This window comes from Crinia signifera, chromosome 8 (genome assembly GCF_055691185.1).
Source record: "Crinia signifera chromosome 8, ASM5569118v1, whole genome shotgun sequence".
Lineage (NCBI taxonomy): Eukaryota > Metazoa > Chordata > Amphibia > Anura > Myobatrachidae > Crinia > Crinia signifera.
Genome location: NC_139224.1, coordinates 155,009,247 through 155,024,956, shown reverse-complemented (window position 1 = coordinate 155,024,956; position 15,710 = coordinate 155,009,247). Strand labels below are relative to the sequence as shown.

The 15,710-nt window shown below is 48.0% G+C and overlaps 1 protein-coding gene across 1 annotated transcript in view; it reads left to right on the top strand.

Annotated features, from left to right (window-relative positions):
* ERI3 (ERI1 exoribonuclease family member 3) overlaps positions 1-15,710 on the top strand; it is a 215,966-nt gene that overhangs the window by 51,737 nt on the left and 148,519 nt on the right. The window lies entirely within an intron of this gene.

Here is a 15,710-nt window from a genome sequence, read left to right as displayed (position 1 = left end):
CACGAGTGTAGCAACTTTTCACCTTCGGTGGCTGACACTAACTGTTCTACTTACACAGACGTTTATTAACTTCTTATGTTACGCTTTTATCTTTGATTATTATTTTTATTATTTGTTTGCATAATGCTAGCATTCAATCTTTGCACTTTACAAATAGGCAGGAACACTTAACAAGTCAACACAATTTAAGGTCGAAGTGCACGTTGCCGACACTCAGCACGAGTTTTTTAAGTTTTTTTTTTGTGTAGACCAGGCATGTCCAAACTATGGCCCTCCAGCTGTTGTGAAACTACAAGTCCCATCATGCCTTGCCACAGTTTTGCTATTAGGAAATAGTTAAACTATGGCAAAGCATGCTGGGATGTGTAGTTTCACAACAGCTGGAGAGCCACAGTTTGCACATGCCTGGTGTAGGCCGACTTGGTTCAATATAATAGTGTGCTGAGCACAGCAACTCATGCGAGGGGAAGCGGTACACTTATATGATCGTGTCGACATATGTCGTGGAAAACACCCTAAGAAAGTGGAAAGAAAATTCCCGTCCATGTCGACATTATGTTTGTTTCCACCATATGTCATTGTCGACCTATTGTATGGTATGTCGACCATTTTCAGTTGTCGACGTAGACATTGTCAACCTACTATACCGTAACAGATAAAAGAACTACAATTTATTTTGTTACACAGCTAGGACCCCAGTCCCATACAGGATGGACAGCTGCAAACCGCTTTCAGGCGGTCATGGTTTAAATGCCCCGAAATCCTGTGCAGTAGCTGCCGCTAATCCAGGAGGTCCCGTCTAGCGTGTATCATTTGTACTTCAATGTCCTCCCCACTAAACTCCACATTAGCCCAGCAAAAGCCCTGCTCGTATTACCAGAGACGTTCTCCTTCCAGGCCAGCGGACGCACCTCGCAGATCACCCCCCCCCCCTTCCTTCCCCTCTCTCCATTCTTCAAACATTATGTTTAATGATGCTCCTGCTGACATTAATCATGTTTTAGGTGGGAAGTGGAGAAAAGTGTGTGTTCTCGCTGTTATTTTTATCACATGTTGGAAGGACCAGCTGACAAACGGCAGTAAATTGATATCTGGAATGTGTTAGCGCTGGTTAGTTTTATTTTGACATCAATTTTCAAATTTAGTGCTTAATAAGAAAATAAAAAAATAACAAGGGGCAGACAGCAGATTGCTATTCTTTACGGCGTCCTCTAGAGAGAGATGGAAACTTACAGCGTGATTAAAGGAGACTTAGCAAGGAATAACGAGATAACGCCGCACGGTCTGCCTACGCAGAGCACGGAGGAAGCCGGGAATACAGATGTAGAAAAATAATTTCACTGGTTTTCAACAGTTGAGGAAGTCATGTGACTGTTATACCCATTAATAAAGTCCGGCTCAGAGAGAGGTCAGCAGCGCCCGGAGAGGTCAGTGTGTTGCATTAGAGCGAACGGTTTCGGCAAGTTTCGCATTCGCTGGGCGGTTCGCTCAGGGAGCGTAGGGAACGGGTCGGCTCCAGTGCATCCCCATAATAATGCTGGCAGTTCCCCTTCAGTCGCAGACGTGGCAATGCCTGCGTCTGAAGGCGCTGCCATCACCCCAAATTCGGCACTGCCATCATGTGATGTCAGCCGCCTGCCCCAAACAGGCATCGCCGTGTCTGTGTCTGAAGCGCACATTTACGCATGTTCTATCTTTGGTTCACCATGCATCAGATGGACGTCTTTTGTGCTTGCAACTCAATGTCCACCTTCACACCCTCTCTCTAAATGTATCTTGCATGCAGTCGTCCTGTCGCCACCCAGTTATGGTAATTCTGCCACAAATGGAGGCGCATGCAACTCGTAATCTCTCTTATACCGTATGTGTATGCTTGGACAAGGTAGAGCACTAATACTGGTGAGATTGTCTAGTGGCCACCTTAAGTACTACGCCTGCTTATTAACTCCAATCATGGGGCAGCCACTCGTTTCATTAATGTATGCAGACGTTTACATTTACCTGATCGTTGGGCTCCGAAGATTCACAGCCCAGTGATCAGGTCTGAATGAGGCCCATTATGTTGAACTATGTGGATTGGTTACAGCAATGGTTCTCATGTACCCCCAACAGTGCACATTTTACAGCTCAGTTGGCAGGTGCCCTGGTGCACTCATTTATTCACTGACACATTTTAAAAGATCCACAGGCGGAGCACTTATTTCACCTGTGGTTCTGTGTGGAGACCTGCAAAATGTGCACTGTGTGGGGGCCCTGAGGACAGAGGTTGAGAACAACTGGGTTACAGCAATAAAAAAACACAGCGGGTTCCACTGCTGTCAGTAAGGACAGGACACTGAAGCTGCTGTGGGTTTAGCATCGCTGGGCACCTGAGGCCTGGATAACGTTACCTGGCTGGCGTCTCTTTGTTTTCTGCTGCAACATTTCAGTGCTATCTGGCATAAATAACATGAATACATTTATGGACCGAGTCGCCCCATCTTCTAATGGCTGCTTCCAGCAGGATAATGCACATTTCAGATCATGCTGGTCCCATAAACGTGATACAGTGTTTGGTGTACTCTAGTCGCCCCACCAGAGTCACCAGGCCTCATCCAGTTGTGTAACGGGAGCTTTGCAGTATGAATGTGACACCAGCAAATCTCCAGCAACTGTACCAGAATCTCTTAAGGAAAGTGTTCATGTCTTGAAGAATTCAGGCTGTTCTGGGGGGCCAACGGTGGTGGGAGAGTGTCATACTGAGTTTGAGGAGGGTGTGCAGTCCTATTTGACTGAGTACGTGCTTCGGATGTGTGAGATTCACAATAGTAAGTCAAAGGGCAAAACTTGTGCATTGGAAGCAATGGTTTTCTGTACCAGGCGTAATATAACCTTTACAGCATAGCTGAAGAACTGCCAGTACAAACTTCTTTAGGTCACATACCTGCCAGAGCATTAAATAACTACCGTAAATGTATATAACAGGGTGGGGGGAAATTCAGTTGCTTTTATTGTGGTCGTTTTCAATGGCTGCCTGATGGATCTATTTAATTAATCAGCTATGTTAGCGCAATTTGGCTTTTTTTTTACCCAAGTTGGGAGCGGGTGTGCTCAACAGGGCTTTACATAGGGTAATGCTGCTTTCACATCGCAAAATGTCAGTTTGCATCGGCCCTTTGAAACGTGTCAGCCCCGGCGCAAACCTGCATTTTGAGATGTTCACTTCCCCACAGCGAACCGGCATTATTGCCGGTTCGCTGACGTCATCTGGGGACGTGGCGGGGAGTCGGTGCGTCATCGGGGGCAGGGGAGGAGGCAGCAGCGCTTAGAGTTGCCGCTGCTCCAAGCGCTGCCTCCTCCATAGTGTGAACTGGAAACTGGTCGCTCGACCCTTTTAACCCGTTCACATGGCCAAGCAACACGGCAACAAAATGGTAAGGACTCTGCATTTTTACCGGTTCGTTTTGCCATGTTGCTACCCATTTTCGGGACATGGTAGTAACCAATTTCACATCGCCGTAATTACCGGATAAAACCGACTTGTACGCGGTAATTAGTTGCGCTGTGAAAGGGATATTCGTTGCTTTACACGTCTAAACGGGTGCATTTTGTTTACATAACAAGTGAGAAAATTAATCCAATAACATCTGATTTAGCAAAACAATCAAGACACTCAGTCAGCCACCCATTACTTATCGCCACACAAAAAAACAAATTAATATCCCCCCCCAAGAACCACAAATATACTGAAGTGTGTTTTAACTTATTGACTGGGATCTTACACCTAATGGCAGGATACAGTTTCTTGATTTATGTATTATTCTTTATTTAATATTTTTTTTATTTTAAAGAATATTTATTTGTTGTGCATGTCATGTAAAGTCTTGGGAGGACGATTGTTGTCAAAATCAGCACAAGTTTGGCGAGTGCGGCGGGTAGCAGGGGGTCTACGTTCAGTGCAGTTCTTCTTCCTACAGCAATAGCTGCAGCACCTGGAGGAGTTTGGAACCTGAGTTACAAGATGGGCTCAGGGTGGTTAGGTAGTGTGCCATTGGTGCAGGATGACTGCTGAAGGGTACCATACACGAATTAGGCAAGTACGGGGTCCCTACAGCCGGAAAGATGGAGATGTGTCGCACAATCCAGGTCGCTGTTGTGACATCAAACATGAACCAGCAGAGAGCAGGAACCAGCAGTAATGATCTGGCAATCAGGAAGCCATATATATATATATCTCACCAGGAACCTGGATAACAAGAAGCAGGTGCTGGCAGCTCATTAAGGACCATTGATTGCTCAGGCACCGCTCTAGTCCTGGTCTGCTCTAGCGCAGTGATAAAAGGGTGTCATCACAATACGCACATTCTGCACAGCACCCAACACATGTTTCTTGATGATTTTTCGCCTTTAATAAAGGACAATGTATCCGGCACAGGGAATATGTCTGACACCCAGGGCGAGGAACGTGGCGCGTTTTACTGACTATTGGGTGTGCTATGCAGTTGCTCACACTTTAAGTGAGTATTAAATGGCAAGTGCTGCTGTTGTTGCTTTTAATACAGTTATAAAGCAGAGTCTGTGCTGAAGTGTTTATAGTGCGGATCCCTCCTCTTATGTGCACATTAGTGAAAGCTCGTCAGTAAATTATGCCATTCCGTTCATTTTATTTCTCTGTATAATTCTTCTCTCGCAAGCGCTGCTGCTGGCTGAGAGGCCCTCGGAAACGCCAGTAAATTAAGGCCTTTCCATTTGTTTGATATTTATTAGTGTTTTTAGATATACAAGTGAAAAATTTATTTTTTTAGAGATTTTTCTGCTGGAGACACGTGAGTAGGGGCAGCGGATCTTTGTGGTGTTGGGGATGATGAGTAGAATCAGACGCATGAGGTGTTGGGCTGGTGGGGGGGGGGGTATCAGATGGTTGGGCTGGTGGGGGGGGGTATCAGACGTTTAGGGTGTTGGGCTGGTGGGGGGGGGGGGCGCATGTCACATTTTTGGGGGGTTCAGTTGGTCGGGCAATGTCAGGTGTTTGTGGTGGGGGTCTGGTAAAGATTTCTCATGCATTACTAGAGATGGAAAAGACTTAAGTCAGGTCTCCTAAAATCGAATATTGTTGTTGCTTAATTGTAAGTTTTAAGTATGAACAAGTTCTTATATAGAACATATATAAAATAAAAGGAATTTTGGGCCCGATTCAGACGTACTCGCTAGGGTGCATATATTCAGAGCCCAGCTAGCAGGTTAACGCTATCCCGCCGAACGCACGCCCACCCTGCTGCCCGGATCCCCTCGCAAGCGCCCGCGCAGAGGTAAAACCATTTGATGGTCGCTCACCATCTGTTCGCAGCAGAATGGTATGCCAGGACCTTTCTGCTGCACATTCTTGTCCGAATTGTGGGGGGGGGGCGTGCTGATGTGGTGCCATCCTTTCCCCTTGAGCAGGCAGGCCCGCATTCCTAGGGGCCTGCCCAGTGCTTTTATGGGTGCGCCCAGCGCTTCTGTAGTCGCGCCCACTGTTTTTGTGTGCAGGCCCATGAAACGCCAGTTGTCCACCCCGGTGTGCCCCCTGTAATAGCACTGGTAAGCGCTTCTCCCCATATTCCGGAGCAAGCCCTTCACTGGTGGTAGCTAACCGGTTCCCGAGTCTCGGTGCGCCCCCCTTCCCCCAGGAGCAGACTATAAAATCTGGTTGGTCCTTTGTGGGTTTGGGAGCTGGGATCAGGACTCCCACTATAGAAACATGGTTAATGTAATATTCGGGTGAAGCAGTCGGTGAACCTCGGAAGAACAGAGTTCGATCTCTGAGAGTAAATAAATAGAATCTGAAGATAGAGCCGACTAGTTGAAAGGACAAAGCAGGGGGAGATTGAAGAGGTGGATTCTTCTCTAGGCTCATTGTCTCTTGCAGGCTGCCTCAGGCGCGCTCTGTGTCTTCCAGAGAATGACAGCAGTGTGACACCGGGAAAATAATTACTAACAAATCCCACTGACTGCAAACAGTTCCATGTCTTCAGAAGCGTGTCATGCTGCATTAGAGATGGAAGCGTCCAGGAGTTGCCTTTCCTAAGCTGAAGGCCTGTGTGAGGTGTATTCACACTGCTGCTTTCATTCCCCTCTCCAGACTTCTAACTAGACCAACGCTACCGAGCGCGCCACCTAAGGAGAGACAGGCGACCTCTCTATTGGATGCTGTGGGTCCGCTACTACAAACCGTTCTGCCCTGAGACGGCTTTCAGTTGCCAGATCTTTACTCACACAAGTAGAGTACGTCGCACTTTAAGTCGCGGCAGATATAGGACTTAGACGCGTTACATTTGATAGTCGATCGTATTTTGTTTATTTGTATAATATATAAAACCACAGTTGTGAGACTAAAGGGCTAATTCAGAAAGGATTGCACAGGTCCGAATTCATCTTCGTCCCCAAAGGCGGGGTCAGCGCATAGTTGTTAAGGCGCATGTGTAAACCCCTGGTGGGAACGCTTTCGGAGAGTTTTATACTCGCCGGGGCGTTTGCAAAATGATTGGCAGCCAGGGGGGCGGTTGCTGAGGTCTACCGAGTGTTTCATGGGGCGGGTGGTTGTCGTCACATGACCTCAGCACCCGCCCCTAATTCGGCGGAAAGGAGCCATATGAAAAGTAAGTCTAGGCTTGTCATACCAAAAAGAATAAAAATCGTTCGATTTTTCTTCTGTGCATCCGCATGCCACTGGATGTGTAAGCAGCGTAGCACGGGGGTCGGGCAGCAGAGTGGACGTGCCTTCTGCGGGTCATTAGTTACCTGTTTGCTAGGCAGAAAGTACACGCTGTAAAGCTATCTGGTCTGAATTACCCCCCCCCTTTGGGACACATGGCGACTGCACTCTAGCACCAGTTCCTGTTCCTGCCTCAGCCTTTCGCTATTACATTGTATCATCGTTCCCCTTTATACACATAATGAAGGCCAGGGTGGTCCTGTCACAGGAAGCCCTATCCCTTCTGGTGGGATTTGCCCTTTCCAAACACATTATATTGTTTTTGAGACGTAAATCCAATCATTGGTGTCAAGATGCATTTACGTCTCAGAAGATGATGGACTCATTGAACACGACGCAGGGAGCTATATGGTTCACGTTTGTTGTAAAGTGTGCTCCTATTCGCTCAAAATCCTTGTTTTATTAATTACCTTAAACATTGGCATGTCTAGGGGAATACAAATCTTAATGGGTCATGTGTGAGTGTTGGACTGATAAGGCAGATAGCTGGTGCGACAATGGCATGGAGGTAAAGACTGTCTGGATTGCTACATTATAAATCCCCTTAGCTGTGCATGTATAAGGTCATGAGACACCATTAGGGGCGCTTTGTGTTGTGCTTACAGGGTCCCTTATTGAGGATAGAGTGCCATGGTAGCTGTAGCTACTGTAATATAGGTATAAGAGGAAAGCAGTCAGACATATACATTTCCACCCAAATATAAACCTAACCCTCCCCCTAGTGCTTAACACTAACAGTCCTCCAGGTGCATAACTCTCCCCCTAGTGCCTACCCTTCCACTCCCTTTAGTGCATAACCCTATCCCCCTACCTAGTCCCTAACCCTTCCTCAAGTGCCAAACCCTAACCCTTCCTCAAGTGCCAAACCTTAACCCTTCCTCAAGTGCCAAACCCTAACCCTTCCTCAAGTGCCTAACCCTAACCCTTCCTCAATGCCTAACCCTAACCGTTGCTCAAGTGCCAAACCCTAACCCTTGCTCAAGTGCCTAACCCTAACTCTTGCTGAAGTGCCAAACCCTAACCCTTCCTCAATGCCTAACCCTAACCCTTGCTCAAGTGCCAAACCCTAACCCTTGCTCAAGTGCCTAACCCTAACCCTTGCTGAAGTGCCAAACCCTAACCCTTGCTCAAGTGCCTAACCCTAACCCTTGCTGAAGTGCCAAACCCTAACCCTTGCTCAAGTGCCTAACCCTAACCCTTGCTCAAGTGCCTAACCCTAACCCTTGCTCAAGTGCCTAACCCTAACCCTTGCTGAAGTGCCAAACCCTAACCCTTGCTCAAGTGCCTAACCCTAACCCTTGCTCAAGTGCCTAACCCTAACCCTTGCTCAAGTGCCTAACCCTTGCTCAAGTGCCTAACCCTAACCCTTGCTCAAGTGCCTAACCCTAACCCTTGCTCAAGTGCCTAACCCTAACCCTTGCTCAAGTGCCTAACCCTAACCCTTCCTCAAGTGCCTAACCCTAACCCTTCCTCAAGTGCCTAACCCTAACCCTTGCTCAAGCGCCTAACCCTAACCCTTGCTGAAGTGCCAAACCCTATCCCTTGCTGAAGTGCCAAACCCTAACCCTTGCTGAAGTGCCAAACCCTAACCCTTCCTCTAGTGCCTAACCCTAACCCTTCCTCTAGTGCCTAACCCTAACCCTTCCTCAAATGCCTAACCCTAACCCTTCCTCAAGTGCCTAACCCTTCCTCAAGTGCCTAACCCTAACCCTTCCTCAAGTGCCTAACCCTAACCCTTGCTCAAGTGCCTAACCCTAACCCTTCCTCAATGCCTAACCCTTCCTCTAGTGCCTAACCCTTGCTGAAGTGCCTAACCCTAACCCTTCCCCAAGTGCCTAACTCTTCCCCAAGTGGCTAACCCTCCTCTAATGCATAACCCTAACCCCCCCCCCCCATCAGTGCCTAACCCTAACCCCCCTAGTGCCTAACAGTCCCCCTAGTGCCTAACAGTCCCCCTAGTGCCTAAAAAAAGCAGTTAAAAAAAAAGTGGTGAAAGAAAATGAGGGGAACTAACAGAAGAGGGCATAATCGGTGTCGACCCAGGTTGAGCTGTGGTGTGCAAGAGCCACTGTTAAAATTCCTGGGTCAGCAACCTGGCATTTCCAAGGTTGGACACGGTTTTGACGGTGCAGTGTGAATGGTTAACACGGGTCAAGCGACACGGGTCCCATTCACACTATGAAGGAGGCAGCGCTTGGAGACAGCATCATTTCCAAGCGCTATCTTCTCCCCGGTCCCTGATGTTGGATGGCCGCCCCAATACACACCTGACATCAGCAACCCAGCAATATGCTGTGGGGAGCTCCCGGGACACCCCGTGTCCAAGTTCCACATGCGATCCGGCATTTGACGATATTTCAACCGGATACTACTGCACATGCTGGAACCGGGCGGCTTCTCTGCTGTAGGAGTTCAAAATAATTTGTTTCCAGGTTTCCCAGTGATGGAGATACAGCTGATATAATACATACTCCAGCTCCATCAAGATCTGCTCTGGTCAGCTATGGCTTGAGAATGAATGGCTGGTACCAACACATCTCACTATAGAACAAATAAAAGGTAGGTAGTGAGATTGCCGGAGCCCAAATATTGATGCTTCAATTCATTAGTGCCGGCTGACAGCAGATTGAGCCCCGGATCCGTGTATCTCCGTTGTCATGTTTACAGTTCACGCGCAGTGATATTTAAAGCTGACACTCCGCTTATAGACTTGTTGTACCGTGACAAGTCATCCTGTCACACACCCAGTAATAAGCTCCATCTCTTTATGCATGTGTTGTGGTAATTATTTATTTGATACAAGGCTGTCACTGTAGATGCTGAACATGTGTATGGTGCAGGGCAGGATTAAACAGGTAGAAGATTGGGGATAAAAATAGAAAAAAAATAATAATCCAATACAAATGTACAAGGTATCTGACAGCTACGAGGAAGAATTGTCCCAGCTAGACTGTCACCGCCCGGCAACGTGAGCAGTAACTTTTTTTTTTTTTTCTTGAAGTCCAAATCGCCAAATGAGTATTCCTGCCATACATACTGACAGCGCGGGACCGCCAACCTCTCCTGTAAAGGGAAAATCATACACTTATCCAAGGGAGTCTAAGGGGGGTATTCAATTTTGGGCGCTTATTTCCCACAGAGGAAATAGCACTTGCGCCTCTTCACTGCTGTCGGAAAACGGCAGTCGGAAGCCTGGATTGTATACTGCCCTAAAGGTTCATATATACGGTGCGATTTGTATTTACGATTTTGACTATATAGTTCAAATCGTAAGCAAAATCACAGCTTGTGATAACGATGCGCTGCCCCGTGAGGTCGGTATCGCAAGTAAAAATAGACTGTGCAGGCAAGACAATTCTGACTATATTGTGTACAATATATTTGGCCATCACACTTAATGTGTGTACACACGGAGCAATATGATTGCTGGCAATGTATTGCTCATCATATTGCTCAGTGTCTCCTTTTCATCAGCGACCAGAGACCAGAGATGAAAAGAAGCCACTGCTGGGGGAAGCTGAAGAGGGACACAGCCAGGGCCGGCACCGCTCACCTGCTCCACTGGGGGAGGTGCAGGCCGCCATCGACATGCTGCTCCCCGGGGGGTGCGGGCGCCGCTCACCTGCTCCACGGGAAGCAGCATGTTGGCTTGCGGCAACCGCCACCCCGTATGCACGGGGATATAGTCGCTCAGCGACCTTATGCCCAGCGATTCTTGCTAGAATCCCACCGCGTGTATGGGGCTGTAGTCCTTTTCGCAAGTAAATATAGTCAAAATCAGTGATTCCATGCTCTGGGCAGGTCAAGGGAAATTGCATAGTCAAAATCAGCCACATTTCGCACTGTAGGCATGATCCCCTGCTGGGCTGGGAGTGTTCGGAAGTCAGTAAGCAGGTAGCCGCCCGGAACCTTCAATTTGTTGTGATGGATCGCATGCGTCCCCGCTCCCCATCTGGTTCGGCGCCGGGAGGGAGTTCCCAGGTCGAGTGGTTGGACGGCCAGCAGGTCCGGCCACCAGCTCAGGTCCGATGAGCACATGACCGCGCATCGGACATCAAACTGACCTGATTTGGGACGATTTGACGGCCGATTCGGCCCAAATCAGCTCAGTGTATGGGCACCTTTAGGTATAATCTCGCCCCTGTTTGCTCCTAAAACTTGATACACATTATAAAATTATCTTTCCAATCTGGTCGGTTGTAATTTGTTCACAGACATTACCAGATTTTCATTCCAATCAATCATTTTTTCCCAAAAGATGGAAAACAGCCAAAATTGGTTAAATCAAAATTATTTAACCAATTTGTCTGAACGACCATTTTTTTCTGTTTCTCATGTTTGGGAACAAACGGTCTATTGTCATTTCCCAGATATTACCAGATTTTCCTTCCAACTAGTATTTGTAAGGATATCCATATGCTAATCAGAAGCACGTTTAACTGTACTTTTATAAGGTCCCCCATACACTATGCGTTTTGGGCCCAATTTCACCAGATTCTGGCAAATTGGGCTGAGAAATTGGATGAATCGGTCCAGAACGCATTTGTATGACCTCCGATCTGATGCGTGGTCTCGTGCGGATTGGAGCCGGAGATGATACGTGCTGCACATAAGATAAATCAGCCGTCAGCGACACATCGGGTGCTTCTTACCACTCGTGATGTATCGCATCCGAAGTGTGTGGGGGGAGCCATTGTTTAAAAAAAAAACAATGCAAATGAATAGGCGGCGGCTGTTTGGCAGGGAGAGCTCTCTCAGCCAATCAGTGGCTACCCATTCATTTGTATGGGTTTATTTGTATTCTCCTGCAGCTGGGCTCTTGCTGTGGCCAGGCTCTTGCTGTTGCCCAGCTCCCTCCTCCTCCAGGCTGGCGTTTCTGGGCGAAAACCTGACGTTTTCTGGGTGAAAACCTGACGTTTTCTGGGTGTGTCCGAAAAAAAGCAGGTGTGCCCAGGCGGTTTTGGGGAGGGACTTTGATGTCAGCGCTGACCACTTCCACCCAGTCTCAGAGCAGATTAGTGGCTGTCTCAGACCTACTCACATTTACTTGCATGGGATTTGCATATAGAACTGCGTGTGGATAGCAATCTGTGATCCACTGCAACTTCTCAGATTAGCGACCCAGGCTGAATTAGGCCCATTGTGCAGTACATGGAGACATTATTGATATAAATACATTGTATCTGTGTATTCGCACCAGTTATGTTCTGAATGCGCCGTCTACTGTATCTTTATTTAAGGGTTTGTTGCTACAGAATGATGCTGAATAGTCCATAAAATGTGTAGTTTCATTGATTTTATATGTAACTATTTTGGCAACGAGATATTGTGTATTCAAGAAATATTTTTTCCATTATGTTGTGCCGTTAAATAGAAGCTCGCCTCCCTCACGGTCTATAGCACATCGAAGCATTATTGTAGATTCCTATTTCGTTTGACTGACGATAACATATGGGATCGGGCGCTTATCCCCAATCCCATGTGATTTTTTTTGGCAATAAAAAAGGCCGCTTACTGGACACCACAGTAATGACCATCTGTCACTAATCACAATATACGGCCATTTTTATTGTCCGAAACGGCATTGGGTCTAAAAGGATACCGCCCTCTTCTACCCCTTTCAGATCGCACCTAATTACTCGGTTTGTGGCGGTTTGTTGTCGTTTGACCAGGTAATAGTCGATCTGAAAGGGCTTACCGGGTCCAGCAAACCGGCACCAACCGACATTACGAACTGGTAAGTAAAAAAGGGTTCTTACCGGTTTGTTGCTGTGCAGTGTGAATGGGTTAATCGGTTAAAGCGAGCCGGTTTCCGTTCGCACTAATGGAGGACGCAGTGCTTAGAGCAATGCCAGCACTGAGCGCTGAATCCTCCCCCACCGCCGCATGACGTCAGCTAACTGGCAATATTGCCGGTTCGCTGAAGGGGCCAGAAAGAGCAAAATGCAGGGTAGCACCGGGACTGACCCATTTCAAAGTCCCGGTGCGACACTGCATTTTACGATGTGAAAGCAAAATTTTACTTATTAGATGATACAATATCATACAGGACAATAGCACTGTATTGCCATACTAGTAACCCCACTTGAAGCAAATGCTTCGAAAGCTAGTCTGCTACCTTGTGATTGCCTCTGTGTTTGTGCATGTATGAGGGAGATGTAGTTTCACTTACTGCCAACAGATGGCAGTGTTTTGGAGACACACAGACACTAGACATATGTATAGATGATAAGTTGAGTGCTGCGCTACTTAGCTTGTACACATGAAGTCTATGGCTTTATACCCCATTACCTAGGGACAACTTGTATTCTGATACTTTCTCCCAGTTGTATTAGATATTTATTCCGCTCCCTCTCCCTAGTGCTATAATGGTGTTTAATTCCAGTCTCTATGGAGGGACAGTCATGTTGAAATATGCCATCTAAATATCTGCAGTTTATCATATAAATATCTGCAGTGTCTCCCACTCTGTATTTTACATCCGTTCCTCGCACCGACCCCACCCCATTATCCCAGGCAGCAGATGGACATTAACCTGCTTTGATTAGTTGGTAGACGGCAACATTAATTTTTGATACGCTGGGACCACCTGAGATACAGAATTCAATTACTGCTGCCTCCCCCACCTCCCTCTTCCCTTTCACCCCTTCTCGCATTTTATTTCAGCAGAGACCTGCAGAACCTGTTGAAATTCAAAACCCTTATTTCCAGTGCTGACCCGCAAGATAATTAGGGTTAAATTGATAAGCTATCACCTCAGTGACACGTTTTATCATCCGCTGTTTGTATGAGAGGATACAATACAAAGGGGAGCCGCAATTCATGCTGCGCTGTCACTCTCCGGGCCTAGATAAAGGTGTTACAATTTAGATAACACGCTCAGTGTTCTCCCTGCTATTGTTGTTCAATTAGTGTCTCCACTCGGCCTCCCTCCCTCGCTCATTCTCCTGGTACCCGCCGCAGTTTTTCACCTCGTGCCATCTCTTGATAATGACGCCCTGCTAAGTGTGCGATGAGATAGGGCCATGTAACTGCTGCTTGCACAATATATTCCGCTCCAGCACTGTACTGGCTCTGTGTTCACGTAAGGAAAGTGATAAGGAAGATGGTGGCATCTATCACAGGGAGCTCCGGTTATCTCCTGCGGAGGGGAAACACGAGCTCCTGTGTGTCAGTAACTTTGTGTGTTGCCTGTAGGTACAAATTATTAATGCAGTGAAAATTATAACTGTTCCATGTAAAAGTATAAACACTTTCCAAGTACTTGGTCCTTTACTGGACTGGAACGCTTTTCATTGGGCATTAAGTGACTATTGGTTGCTGTACCTCTAAGGGTATGTTAGATTAGAGTGCAATGCTCTCCCTGGGTACTTATGTTCATAATACGGTAACACCGGACAAAGTTTGCAACATATGGACAAAGAGTGGAATAAGACGGTTACTGGGGCACACCTCAGTGATGGGGGTAGATCACCAGTAGATGGCGGAAGCAGGCATATCTCGGTGGTGGGAGTAGATCACCAATAGATTGTGGAGGCAGGCGTATCTCAGCGGTGGGAGTAGAACAACTGTAGATTGATGGAGGCAGGAATATCTTGACATTGGGAGTAGATCACCAATAGATTGTGGAAGCAGGCACACCTCCGCGGTGGGAGTAGATCACAAGTACATGGCGGAGGCAGGCACACCTCGGCTGTGGAAGTAGATCACCAGTAGATGGCGGAGGCAGGCACACCTCGGCGGTGGAAGTAGATCACCAGTAGATGGCGGAGGCAGGCACACCTAGGCGGTGCAAGTACATCACCAGTAGATGGCGGAAGCAGGAATATCTCGGTGGTGGGAGTAGATCAACTGTAGATTGACGGAGGCAGGCACACCTAGGTGGTGGGCGTAGATCACCAGTACATGGTGGAGGCAGGCACACCTCGGTGGTGGAAGTAGATCACCAGTAGATGATGGAAGCAGGCATATCTCGGTGGTGGGAATAGATGTCCAGTATATGGCGGAGGTAGGCACACCTTGGCGGTGGGAGTAGATGACCAGTACATGGAGGAAGCAGGCATATCTTGGCGGTGGGAGTAGATCACCAGTACACGGCGGAGACAGGCACACCTCAGCGATGGGAGTAGATCACCAGTAGATGACGGAAGCAGGCATATCTCGGCGGTGGGAGTAGACCACCAGTATATGGCGGAGGCAGGCACACCTCAGCGGTGGGAGTAGATCACCAGTAGATGGCGGAAGCAGGCATATCTCGGCAGTGGGAGTAGATGAGCAGTACATGGTGGAGGCAGGCATATATCGGTGGTGGGAGTAGATGAGCAGTACATGGTGGAGGCAGGCATATATCGGTGGTGGGAGTAGACCAGCAGTATATGGCAGAGGGAGGCACACCTCGGCGGTGGGAGTAGATCACCAGTAGATGGCGGAAGCAGGCATATCTTGGCAGTGCGAGTAGATCACCAGTACATGGTGGGAGCAGGCATATCTCGGCAGTGGGAGTAGATCACCAGTACATGGCGGAAGCAGGCATATATCGGCGGTGGGAGTAGATCACCATTATATGGCAGAGGTAGGCACACCTCGGCGGTGGGAGTAGATCACCAGTAGATGGCAGAGGCAGGCACACCTCGGCGGCGGGAGTAGATCACCAGTAAATGGCAGAGGCAGGCACACCTCGGCGGTGGGAGTAGACCACCAGTATATGGCGGAGGCAGGCACACCTCGGCGGTGGGAGTAGATCACCAGTAGATGGCGGAAGCAGGCATATCTCGGCAGTGGGAGTAGATGAGCAGTACATGGTGGAGGCAGGCATATCTCGGCGGTGGGAGTAGACCACCAGTATATGGCAGAGGGAGGCACACCTCGGCGGTGGGAGTAGATCACCAGTAGATGGCGGAAGCAGGCATATCTAGGCAGTGCGAGTAGATCACCAGTACATGGTGGGAGCAGGCATATCTCGGCAGTGGGAGTAGAT